Source organism: Leptinotarsa decemlineata, unplaced genomic scaffold (assembly GCF_025532065.1).
Source record: "Leptinotarsa decemlineata unplaced genomic scaffold, Ldec_3_MD MMD2_P_RNA_scaffold_12, whole genome shotgun sequence".
Taxonomy (NCBI): domain Eukaryota; kingdom Metazoa; phylum Arthropoda; class Insecta; order Coleoptera; family Chrysomelidae; genus Leptinotarsa; species Leptinotarsa decemlineata.
This window is the reverse complement of record NW_027412526.1, coordinates 6580992-6593541: the sequence shown is the minus strand read 5'-3', so window position 1 is coordinate 6593541 and position 12550 is coordinate 6580992.

The following is a 12550-nucleotide window of genomic DNA, read 5'->3' as shown; positions in this document are numbered from 1 at the left end:
ATTTAGCCAAAGCCTCGGTAGATAATAACATTATCCTGAGGTGGGTTAAAGGGCACGACAGGAGTAAAGGTAATCGCATTGCCGACTCTTTAGCCAAGGAAGCGGCTGGACTAAGAATTTTAGGACTCAGTGGCACCCACGGCCTGATGACTTCGACAATTGCGGAACTAGTCAAATGTTACCCAAATGCTCAATCTTTAAAGAGATAGGATGAAATCAAAGGATGTAATCTTGCCAGGATCACCTTGGGCGACCCTGGGAAGCTGGCGCCGAAGAAATATCTGTCGATGACCAGGAAAAATCTACGCCTTACAGTAGGATTTCTGACTGGCCACTGTCAGCTAAGGAAACACCTACATAATATGGGGCTAGTGGACACACCTCTATGCAGGATGTGTGAACAGGAAGATGAGACTGTCAGGCATGTCCTGTGCGAGTGCCCGGAGTTATCGTCAATAAGAGAGTGTGTGTTCGGCGAGTCTTGGCCTACACCTGCCGATATAAAGGAGATGTCTCCCAGCGACCTGTCCACCTTCCTGGAAAGGACAGGATGGACGACGACCTAGAAGGACAACTCCTCAGGAGGATGTACAATGGATCACATGTGGCCTAAGTGCGTGGGCTTACACTCACCCTCCCTACTCTACAGATACAGAAGCCTGATGTACAGAAGCCTGTATTTGTCGTGGAGTTTTCAGCTCCTGGTGAGATGAATATCGTCAGAAAAGAGGAGGAAAAACGGATAAAATATCGAGATTTTCTCTTCGAACTCCGCAGACTCTATCCAGATTACTCTGTCAAGATGGTTGTTCTGATTATTGGAGTCGTTGGTGGAATGATATCTTCTCTCGAATCTTAAAATCATACCGGCTTGCCGCACTAAAGCAGAACTCTTAGCCGCACAGATGCAGAAGGCTGTCATTCTTGGCTCACTGCGCTTGCTCAGAGCACATGATTCTCGGACCCAATGATCACTTACCCCACGGTGTGGGGAGTGGTCATTGGTTGATAATGCTGGCGCGCCCTCCCGAATGTATTGGGGCTTCGGGGGATAGGGCCTGACCAGCGCACACTACGGTGAAAAAAAAAGTTTTATTCCTTTCGAATGATCATTTAACAATAATATAGAAAACGTCAAGTAAAAAAACATGTAGATGTGTTACATAGAGAGTACACTACATTGATTACAATTATTTGAAAGTTTACTCAAAATACTCATTGATAGAATAAAAACATCGCTCTAAAAGGTATTCTTTAACTTTGCGTTTGAAAGTAGATATTAATTGGATACTCTTAATATTTGAAGGTAGACAATTGAATAGCTTGGAGGCTGCTGGAGAGGGTGATTTTTGAAACAATCTAGTACGATGTTGCTGCAGTATAATCAGATTTCCATTTCTTGTTGGGTAACTGTGACACTTTGAATTGGTTTCAAACTCAGACTTCTTCTTTTTTACAAAAAGTAGACAATCATAAATGTATATAGATGGTAGTGTTAAAATTTTTTTTCCCTAAAAATGGGTCTATAGGAATCTGTGTGTCGAAGACCATACAACATACGTATTATCCTTTTTTGAGAGATTAATGCTCGACTGATGTCAATCCCTTCTCCACACAAAAGCACATTGTAAGATAGTACTGAATAAACAATCGCATAGTAAATGTTCAACAAATGCTCTTCATTCATAACCTTTTTAAGTTGTACCAACGCGTATAAACTGGTGTTGATTCTCTTGCAAACATAATTTATGTGAACTTGCCAACTCAACCCAGAATCTATATGAAGTCCTAAAAATTTTGTGGTTTCCGACGGATAGATAGTGACATTATTTATATCAACCTGTATTGGCTCTAAGTGTCTTCGGTTGAAGAATTAAGTAACACCGTTTTGTCGGAATTGACTATAAGTTTATTTGTATGACACCATTTCGTAAATTTACGACTTATTTTGTTCAGTTTCGACTGTAGTTCCGCAGGACTATTAGCTCCTTCTGAGACTGCAGTATCATCGGCAAAAAGTGATATTGATTTTGTACCTAAATGTTGAGGTAAATCATTGATATAAATCAGAAAAATTAGTGGTCCCAAAACTGAGCCCTGTGGAATTCCAATGTCTACGTTTAATGTAACAGAGTTCGTATCATCCCATGTCACATATGATTTTCTGAACTTCATATATGATATTACCCATGCAAGAAATGTCCCTCTAATATCTATTGCATATAATTTGTTTGTTAGTATATCAAAATCTATGGAGTCGAATGCCTTGGATAAGTCAAAGAAAAGCGCAGCTACAAATTTACCTTTGTCAATACCGTTATAAATATGCTCCAGAAAAGTTGCAGCCGCTCCTTCCGTCGACTTACAAGGGCAGTATCCATGTTGATAGCTACTGATTATATTGTGTTTCAACAAAAAAGGAAATAATTTGTTACAGATACTTTTTTCAATCACCTTAGCCAACACTCTGGGAATGGTTACTGGTCTATAATTATCGAATATAAGGGGGTTATTTTTCTTGTATAAGGGAACTATTTTTCTAATTTTTAGAGGACCTGGAAAAGTTCCGACTTTTGACAATCATTAAAAGTAATACATTATTCATCTGAAAGTAACTCCTATGTATGAACTAACTATGTGTTTTTGAGAAGAGTTACTTCTGCTCTCTTTCTTCCTTTAAAAGTTTCCCACAACTATTGGTATAAAGATGGAGAAATTGAAGACGAAAAATTATTTTCCCCAATTTTGAACTGAAATGGCACGAAATAATATCCTGGACCTATACCCAATTCGTGCTCAGTTTTTTGCATCCACCAATCCTTTTTTTTCGAACTTCCCAGTATTCCTGAAACAAGCAAGGTGGCCTCGATACCGCGAACAGAGAGTAACAATGTCTCCGCGGCCGCAATAGATATTCCGGAAAGCGGAAAGCGTTCTCCATGCTGTCGCATGATTTCACCATGGTTACCAGGACAATGGTGTTTATTTGTCCTGCGAGACCGCTAACAACGTGGCGGAGAGGCCGATAAGGAAGAGATGATATTGTATAACTGCCGCCCCCTCCACGGCAGGCAGGGGTGGACCGCTGAGGGTGTTTTGCTTCGACTATAATTAGACAATCATGGAACTTTCCACGTGAACGGTCACGAAAGTGATATAGATCGCTAGATCGGGGGTCCTGATTTGTAATTTGTCCACAAACTTTTCTGAGTTTTCTTTAAGGACAAATCACAAGCATTACAGGAAAATTCTTAATGCGCTCTGAGAGCGGTGCCTGTGGGCGAGTAGTGATTCGCTGGAGAATAAATCCATTTGGAAAAAACATTCTCAGGAAGTTCATTCCACGTAAAGGCAGTTCTCCGAATGAAAGAGTTCATGACCGGTGGAGTTCGGCGTGTACTGAGTTGTACGTCACGATGAGCAGCCACAGTCCGTCGCGTATTTCTGATATATACTGCTCTTGGTGTGCCAAGTCACTTGAACACTTCACGTGAAAGTATCTATGGAAGGCAGACAAATCTCCAAGCAGCTTCATCGGATCAGAACCTGTCATTGGCATCGTTTTGGGCCTTGCCAAACAAATATTGAACACCTGGATGGCAAGAAGATTTATGGACTTCTGGCAAAATCTTCCAGGATTGGCTCACTCCAAGGCGTTTATCCACCCTTCGAAACTTGATACCAAACATTTATTGGATAACAGTAGGGATGAACTCCGATGTCTAACAGGCCTTCTCACTGGTCACTGTCATTTGATTAATCATATGCAGAGACTTGGACTGTCGAAAGACAGTGTGTGTCGCCTCTGTTTGGAAAATGAGATGAAACAGCAGAGCATATACTTTGTGCCTGCCCCGCTGGGGACCAAATCAGGTTTTTGAAGTTCGGCAGATACACCATATAAACTTAAAAAGATTTGGGAAATAGTCAATATGAAACTTAGAAGGCAATCTACAGGAGTGAAACGAATATCAATAAAGGTGAAGGATGATATACTTGATGATCCTATCAAAGTTGCAAATATTTTTGCGGAATATTTTGCAAAATCTATACAAGATAAAATTGCCAGGGTTTATAAAATACCTGTACAAAACACCGGCACAACAGGGATACATGTTCTCATTTCGTTCTACTTTTTACCTTTTTCTGATTATGAGATTATCATATCATATGTGGACTAAAAAATAAGAAATCTCTTAGTATTGACGAAACTCCTATGGAACTCATAAAAAAATGTCAAGATCTCCTTTCACCGTATTTGTCGAAACTAATGAATATGTCTGTCGAAAATTTCCCACTGCCTTGAAGGTGTCGAAGACAATACCTGTTTACAAAAAAGGTGATCCAGAAAATATTGACAATTATAGGGGAATAGCGGTGCTCAGTCCCTTTTCAAAAATTTTCGAACGAGCCATGTATGAGAGAGTTTCAGATTACTTGAAAAAATTTGATTTGCTAACTACCCATCAGTATGGATTTCAAGAAAAGAGATCGACTGAGAGTGCTACGTCAAAATTGGTGCAATACATACAGGCTGATTCACGGTGGATGGCACATTAGACATTTCTGGTGAACCAGACAATGGATCACTTTGAAAATTTAATGGAGGGCATATTCGGACATTCTCTAGCCAACTAAAATATTTTCGACAATGCGGTGTTGCCGCTTCTATTAGAAAGCAGTAGCAACTTTGATTTTTCAAATGGAATTCGTATAAATTTCTTGAGGTTCATTGGCGGTAGATTTGGATACATTTCATTGAACTTCCTACATGTTCTGCTGATAATTTTGTCACACTGTCCAAAAATAATAAACAAATTCATAAGAACTTCGTTTGAATAGTTTTGTTCCATCGTTTTGAAGGTATTTGCAACTTCTGAAGTGACGAAAATGTCGATATTATCAGGAGAATGTCACAACGCTACTGTCAAATAGTAATCATGGCCTGCTTACCAAATACCAAATGGAAATACCATTCTGAAGGGACATTTTCACAAATAAATGTTCGTGAGTCCGAAACTTGACTAGTTAGGTATAGGTATGATATACATAGAAAGAAAGCAAATTTCAGCAGCTTTCCGAATTTTTAATAATATACAGGGTGTTCCATTTAAAATAATCAAATTTCAGCAACTTTTTCAAGCAAACAAAAAAACTGTATTTTTTTACCACCCTGTATTGAAGTAACGGAGATTAGGCTGACGTGTGGGAAGTGTCCAAGTATCACCTAACTCCAAACCAAATTTCGATATCATAGTACTTCTTAACTAAAAGATATCGGCATTTTTAGAAGTCATGATTTTCGAAGAAAAAAATTGAAATTAATTTTTATTTCGAAAACGGTAACAGATAGGTATAGGGAAATATCAAGAAAAGTTGTCGGGCAATTGTTGGAGATTCCAAAAATAATATTATATACAGAGTGTTCCATTTGAAAAATCAAAGTTGCTACTGCTTTCTAATAGAAGCGGCAACACCGCATTGTCGAAAATATTTTAGTTGGCTAGAGAATGTCCGAATATGCCCTCCATTAAATTTTCAAAGTGATCCGTTGTCTGGTTCACCAGAAACGTCTAATGTGCCATCCACCGTGAATCAGCCTGTATATGATGAAATGGATGTAAATAATTATGTGGTAGGAATATTTTTTGATTTGGCCCGTGCTTTTGACGCGATAAATCTAGACATTTTCGAAACTAAACTCAATGTCCTGGGTATTAGAGATCGGGCAAATAAGTGGATAATGTCATTTGTAAGGCATCGGCAAATTTTTGTCAAAATTGAAAGGGAACTTTCCGAAGGTGAAGTTATTGATATTGGAACCTCCCAGGGTAGTATCCTTGGACCACTTCTTTTTCTCTTATATGTGAACGACTTACCAAACTTCATAGAAGGAGGCAGGTTGTTCATGTATGCTGATGACACCTCGATGGTGATTACTGGCCACACACTGTAGGAAATTTCTATCAAAACCGCCAATGTTGTCAAACAATTTCTATGGTGGTGTGACAATAACCATCTAATTCTCAATTCGGAAAAAACTAAAATTATGCAAGTTTCCACAAATCCTAGGTCACTGTCCAATAATATATCAATCAAAATAGATAATTTTATGGTCACTACCAGCCCGACCAATACCTTTCTCGGCACAATTATTGATGAAAAATTTATGTGGTCTGATCAAATCAACAGCGTATGTCAGAGATTGAACAAATCGTTTTTTGCCCTATATTCACTGGAATCAACCTTGAACAGATCATCCCTGCTAAACGTTTATTACGCCTTAGCCTACTCAGCTATTAGCTATAATATCACCACATGGGGACAAGCTACAGAACGGAACCGGGTATTCATGATCCAGAAATGCATTATTCGATTAATATATAGCCTGGAATACCGGGAATCGTGTAGACCAACTTTTAAATCTCAAAAAATTCTTACCGTAACAGGTATATTTTTTTTTTGGGAAAGAAAGTTTTTGGCTTTCTACTACTCCATCTGATGCAAAAAAATGGATGAGAGAATCTTCCAAAGAAAGGAAGGATTAATCAATTTGAAAATAAGTAACTCTATACATGGATGTGTAGATCATGCAAAGAAGTAACTTTCAGACACAAACTGAAAGAAAGTCCTCCTGAAACAGCTACTTTCATATAAACATTGAGTTACACGAAAGAAAAAAATTCTTTCGAAACAAATACTTCTATATGAACACTGAATTATACAGAAGATACTTTTCTCCATTCAGTTTGTATATCGAACATTTGTGGAGGAATAAGAATCAGATATCATTCACATGAGTTCTACTTTGAATGAGTGATAATAAATTGTACTCACATGGAACACTGTCACCCTAACTGGTATACACGTGTTTCGCCTTAAGACACTTGCCCTAAGGTTCTTCAGTAGTAAAAAGCCAAAAACTTTCTTTCCCAAAAAATTAATCACTCCTAAAAATATAACCCTTTCAAATCAGGTATATATTCATTCAAATTATTGATATACACACATAGGAATATCATCAACCTACAAAAAAATTCAGATCTCCATCAATACTCTACGAGAAAACAGGAGAATATACATCTCAGAAGCTTCAAGCACCTCTCGTATAAAAAATCACCAGAATGGACAGGAAGTTACTTTTAAAACCTGCTGCCGAAGGAAATAAAAAATACCACCGTTAACAGATTCAAAAAGCTTGTAAAAACTTTACTGGCTGACAATCCGCTTTATAATATTCAAGAATTCGTAGATCTTCTAAATGTTAATAAATAGTAATTTTGCATTCAAATCTGGGTGAGAATACTTGTTTATTGTACTGTTTCTTTAACATTTTTTATATCATTAATTCTACCTTTTTTTATATTTTTTTTCAATATAATGTTAGATTTTAAAGATTGTATCCGGTTGTATCCGGATCTAACAGAAGATTAAAAATCGGGCTAAACGGGATGGGTCTCTTATCGCCATTCATGCTGTTCGTACATTTTGCCATCCATGCTTTTCTTACATTTTGCTATTTCTAGACTCTCACATGCATCGAGTAGCCTGGTGACATGCACATGCTTAATCAGTTTCAGATTGTTAAATTAGGAGAAGGCGAATTTTTGGTATCGTTCGATGTGAGTTCCTTATTTCCAAGCGTCCCAATATCACAAGCTCTAGAGTGTTTGAGGGATCTTCCCCATTACGCATTTAATTTTAAAACATGGCGACTCTATTAGTTTTTTAGGACTCAAAAACTCAAACAGTATTCACAGGAAATCGAAATTACCAATAACCAAGATGGTACAATTGAAATTCTAGTCATTTTGCAACTACATGAAGAGGTCTATATACCTGAAATTCCAATATTTTTTCTGAAAATCACTGAGTTTCATGACACGGCGGTGCCGTTGTTAAACAAAATCCGACATATTGTAAAATCGGTATCAGTTTTGCCAATACTGAAAAGGAAAACATTTGGCTGCTTTCAGTCATCTCGTAATTCGTGCTTTTCAAAAATAAGTTATCTGTTATCAAAGTAATTCCGTAATATCAAAGTAACCCCATTTCACTGTATAATGAAACTGGCGAATTTTTGAATCAGCTTATTCGAAAAATTGCAAAGTGATTCATTCTGTTTTTCTATTAACAACCTGTCGCCTCTCTAGCAACCTAAACCCTCAAAAGTCGAAACTTGTTCGAGCTGAGGATTACCGAGGTCCCATTTTTCAACGTGTTGTTCTTGAACACATTAATAAATATAACGATTAGATGCAGTCATTGAATAGTTATTTTCTCGAACTTGCAATTCCCCAAACCTCTCCGTGATATAGTCCTCAATAGAAATGATCCAGGTTTTGTTCTGAGTCCACTCATGCGATAAGGCCTCAGAGACGGCTCTGGGCTGATCCTGATTAGCTTTTGTTTAAGGCTTTTGTTTCGGTTTTTATTCGGTTACCGGCGCTATTAAACGGTTTCGCTGTCTTTTTGATGAAGCTTCGTTCCATTCGGCCATTGTGAGAGAAATTGTCTCTTTTCACATAACAAGCGTATTTTCCGATACTTAAAATTGATTTATAGGCCAGACGAAATGATCCCTTTTGTGTGCTTTGTATTGATAGATTTGCCGAAGGTTTTCCAAATATTGATAGCGAGAGCGTGGCTCGTGGAAAAGGGGTATACAGTGTGGTACATTAGGTTTGTAACCAATGAGATTTTTTTTATAATGGCACAATCGAGATTTGGATATCTTGAGAAATTAGTGCATATTCCATGTACAAAATGGCTTCAAGAAGAACAGTATACAAAGCAGGTTGAAAAAATGTTCATTCTCCCGAGAAAAAAGTACCTTTTTTGAATTGAAAGGGGTATATTATCAGGAAAGATTGATTTTTGGAAGATTTTCACATTATTTATTGTGTAATTTCAAAAGTTTTGTCCGTTTTCATGAGTCTACCTCAAACTGTGATATCGGCGATAAAGTTATCAAAGTCGGTTGGCGACAGGTCTGAGGAGTGTGGTGGGTGAAGTAGAACTTCGACGCTGACCAACATTCAGTAACCATGGTCTCATTTGGTGGGTTTTCCCCTTCGGACATTGTCTGGGTGGCTGATACTATATGTAGCATAGATACCCCTGAAGAAACTGTTATATCAAGTGGTCCAACGAAAAGTATGCACCTTGCTTTTCCCTTTTTTTTTGTAACTTAACGCAAAAATGCTCGGTCAGGTCAATTTTGCTTTTGAGGGGGACACATTTCAGATGTATTTTTCTACCTGTGCCTTCAACCCCCTAGCGAGGATGAGTAACAACCCTAAAATTTTAAATAGAAAGTGAGGTCGAGTGATATATGAAAGGGCACAAAATTCTCTTTCCAATGATACCTAGTTTGTTGTATTTACTTGAATAGTTATAAAAAAAGCAAGAACATCTACTCGATAATTTTGGTGTTAATGAAAATGCGGAAAAAACGGCATTTTTATCACTACTACATTCCTCAATTTCTCTCGTGCGTTTTTTGGTTCAAATAACAACAGCAGATAAGTGTACAAAAAAAATTAGGCAAACGTTCATTGATTCAGTTCGGTTGCTTTTAAAATTATTTCAACTAAACTGTAAAAATGGTTTATTCCATTCCTGAACGAGTTGAAATTGTTAAACTTTATTATCAACATAATAATTGTGCTAGACTTACTGCTCGCCTCTTTAATAACAGTCATCCCGGGAAAAATGTGAATGATTCGTACGTTGCCAAGTTAGTCCAAAAGTTTGTCGATACCGGATCTGTCTGTAATGTGAAACACCAGCCACAGAAACCGATCAGAAATGAAGCAGTGGAAGTCGCTGTTTTGGGACATGGTGAATTGGATCATACTCAAAGTACCCGTCAGCTTGCTGCAGCCTCAGGTGTCTCCCGTTCGTCCATAATACGGATATAAAAGCCTATAAATTCCATCCGTACAAAATTAAATTAGTACAGGAACTCAATGAAGATGATTCTGATAGAAGGCTGCAATTTTGTGAACAACTGACCAGCTACTAATTGATGATCCGCACCTATCATTCAGTACGTGCTTTTCCGATGAGAGTACATTTTTTTGAATGGAGCTGTGAGTCTACTGAGTACTGAGTCTACTGAGTCAATTACACATTTCAAAGTACTGGGTTGTAGTTGTTTTTCTTCATAATACCTACATGTTTGAGTGAAATACAACAAATTAGGTATCATTGGGAAGATAATTCTGTGACCTTTCAAATGATATATAACTCGACCCCACTTTCCATTTAAAATTTTAGGGTTGTTACTCACCCTCGCTGGGGGGTTGAAGGCACAGGTAGAAAAATCCTTCTATTTTTTTGCGTTAAGTTACAAAAAAAGGAGAAAAGCAAGGTGCATACTTTTCGTTGGACCATTCTGTATAGCGGAACACGTGTTGCGTTTTTGTGAAACTATATATTGAAAATCTCACAATAAAGTGTTTCTTGGATACGTTATGAATTTTCATCAAGTACCAACCGATTCCGATCATATAATTTGTTTTTATATGAAAAAATACAATAAACTACAACTCTCAGGCAATATTCTTTGAAAGACATTATTTTTTGTGGAGGAGTCAACGCTCCTGGATGTCTTATATTATAGCCTAAGAGCCCACGACAGCCACACCTTCGTTATTTCATAAAAGCTGTGCATGTCCTCTATACAGGTAAGAACGACCAGCGACTATAGAGTTTAGGTTGTGGTAACTTGGGCAGGTGACAGGTAGTAAAGGTGTATAAAATAGTACTTATATTTGTTAAAGCATAAAGATGAATTTTTTGAATTTGAACTCTATAGTCGCTGGTCGTTCTTACCTGTATAGAGGACATGCACAGAAAAACTGTCAGCTTTTATAAAATATTGAAGGCCTGGCCGTCGTAGGCTCTTGCTCTATGCAGTTACTTACTTATATCTAGATTAGATTAGATTAGATTAATATGGGGCTTCTGTGCCGAACAGCCACTACACTGAGACCTTTGCAGGTCTATTGTGTGTGCCCTCATGTATGCTAGAGTTCCTTGTCTAGGCCGTCCTTGTAACTAGACTCCATAGGCCAGACCTCAAGTTCCCCATATATTGAGAGGGTTGTGGTTTTTCCTCCCCTAATGTTGCAAACCTTATCCTTGACAGACCTTCGCAATGGCATAGTATGTGTACGGAGGTTTCCTCATCCTCTTGGCAAAGCCTGCATAGGGCTGTGTCTGCCAGTCCGATGTTGTTCATGTGTTTGTCGAGTCTACAGTGTCCCGTCAATAGCCCGACCAGAACTCTAGTTGATCGCCTATTCAGACTTAGTAAGTACTCCGTGAATTTTGACGATGGCCCTTTAATGACCTCTTTGGTCTGTCTCATACCCGGCGCCGTATTCCACCATTTTTGAGATTGTTTTTCCTTCCAGTTGCTGTTACAAGTTTTTCGCAGCGCTTTTGCTGTACCACAAAAGGGTTCTGGGCCAATGGGGAGCATCGTGCTCCTTTTCGTGCTAGTGAATTGCTGCTTGGCTATCAGAGTATATTGCAATAGTCTTTCCTTAAACTCTTGCCTCAGTAACTCTTCTGTGCAGTGACGTATTGCTGCCGTTTCTGCCTGGAATATCGTCACTTTTTTACCCAAGCTTAGTGAGATTTGTCGTTGGTTCAGTTATAAAGATTCCTGCTCCTACACCTTCTTCAGGTTTTGAGCCGTCTGTGCAACAGGCAATCTCAGCATTTATTGGAGGTCCTCCCTTCCATGCCTCTCTGCCTGTTATAATTGTTTTGAAGTTTTTTCTGCAGTTATATTGGGGAAGCATCTCATTCGATGGCATTCCCATTATGGGGTGGTTTTCCAACTCTTTGTTTAGCTCGTCGTACCTCTTACCATGTAGCATGCTTATAGGCATTTGCCTTATATCTAAGGAAACACCACATACGCACGAGTATTTCTCAAGTTGTGAACTCATTATGTTTTTGTCTTGCTACATCTTTCCAAAGTATATCCTTTGTTGAGCCAAATTTCGTCCAGATAATATGCTCACGTCGAAATTCTGATTTGCTTTTTCCAGCTGAGATTCAATTTTTTCAAAGTTCCCTACAATATCTCAAAGGAACAGTACCGGGACAGTTTAATATATTGAAAATGTAAGAACCATACTTTGTCTACAATATATTCAAAATACAGATGAACTTTTCCGAACAATAATAGGGTTTACCACATAATAAAAATTTTACTAATTTCCGGAATTTACAATTATTCTCTGAAATTCATGGCCAGGTAAATGATTGAACATCTTGACACCATTATAATGTCAGGAATCTTTGACTAGATTAGAGGCTGGTATAGTAATCTTTGGTCATTAGCTTAACATTGGTATAATAAAATTGGTGTAATGAAGTTGTCGCTGAATATCACTTTATATTTGTTAATCAAATAGACTGCCACTGAAATACATTCTTTGTTGTTAATGATATGCTGTCAATAAAGTACAGGAAATTATCTCAGGTATTCCTGATTCAATCAGGTGAACTGTGCAGGAATGTGTTATAC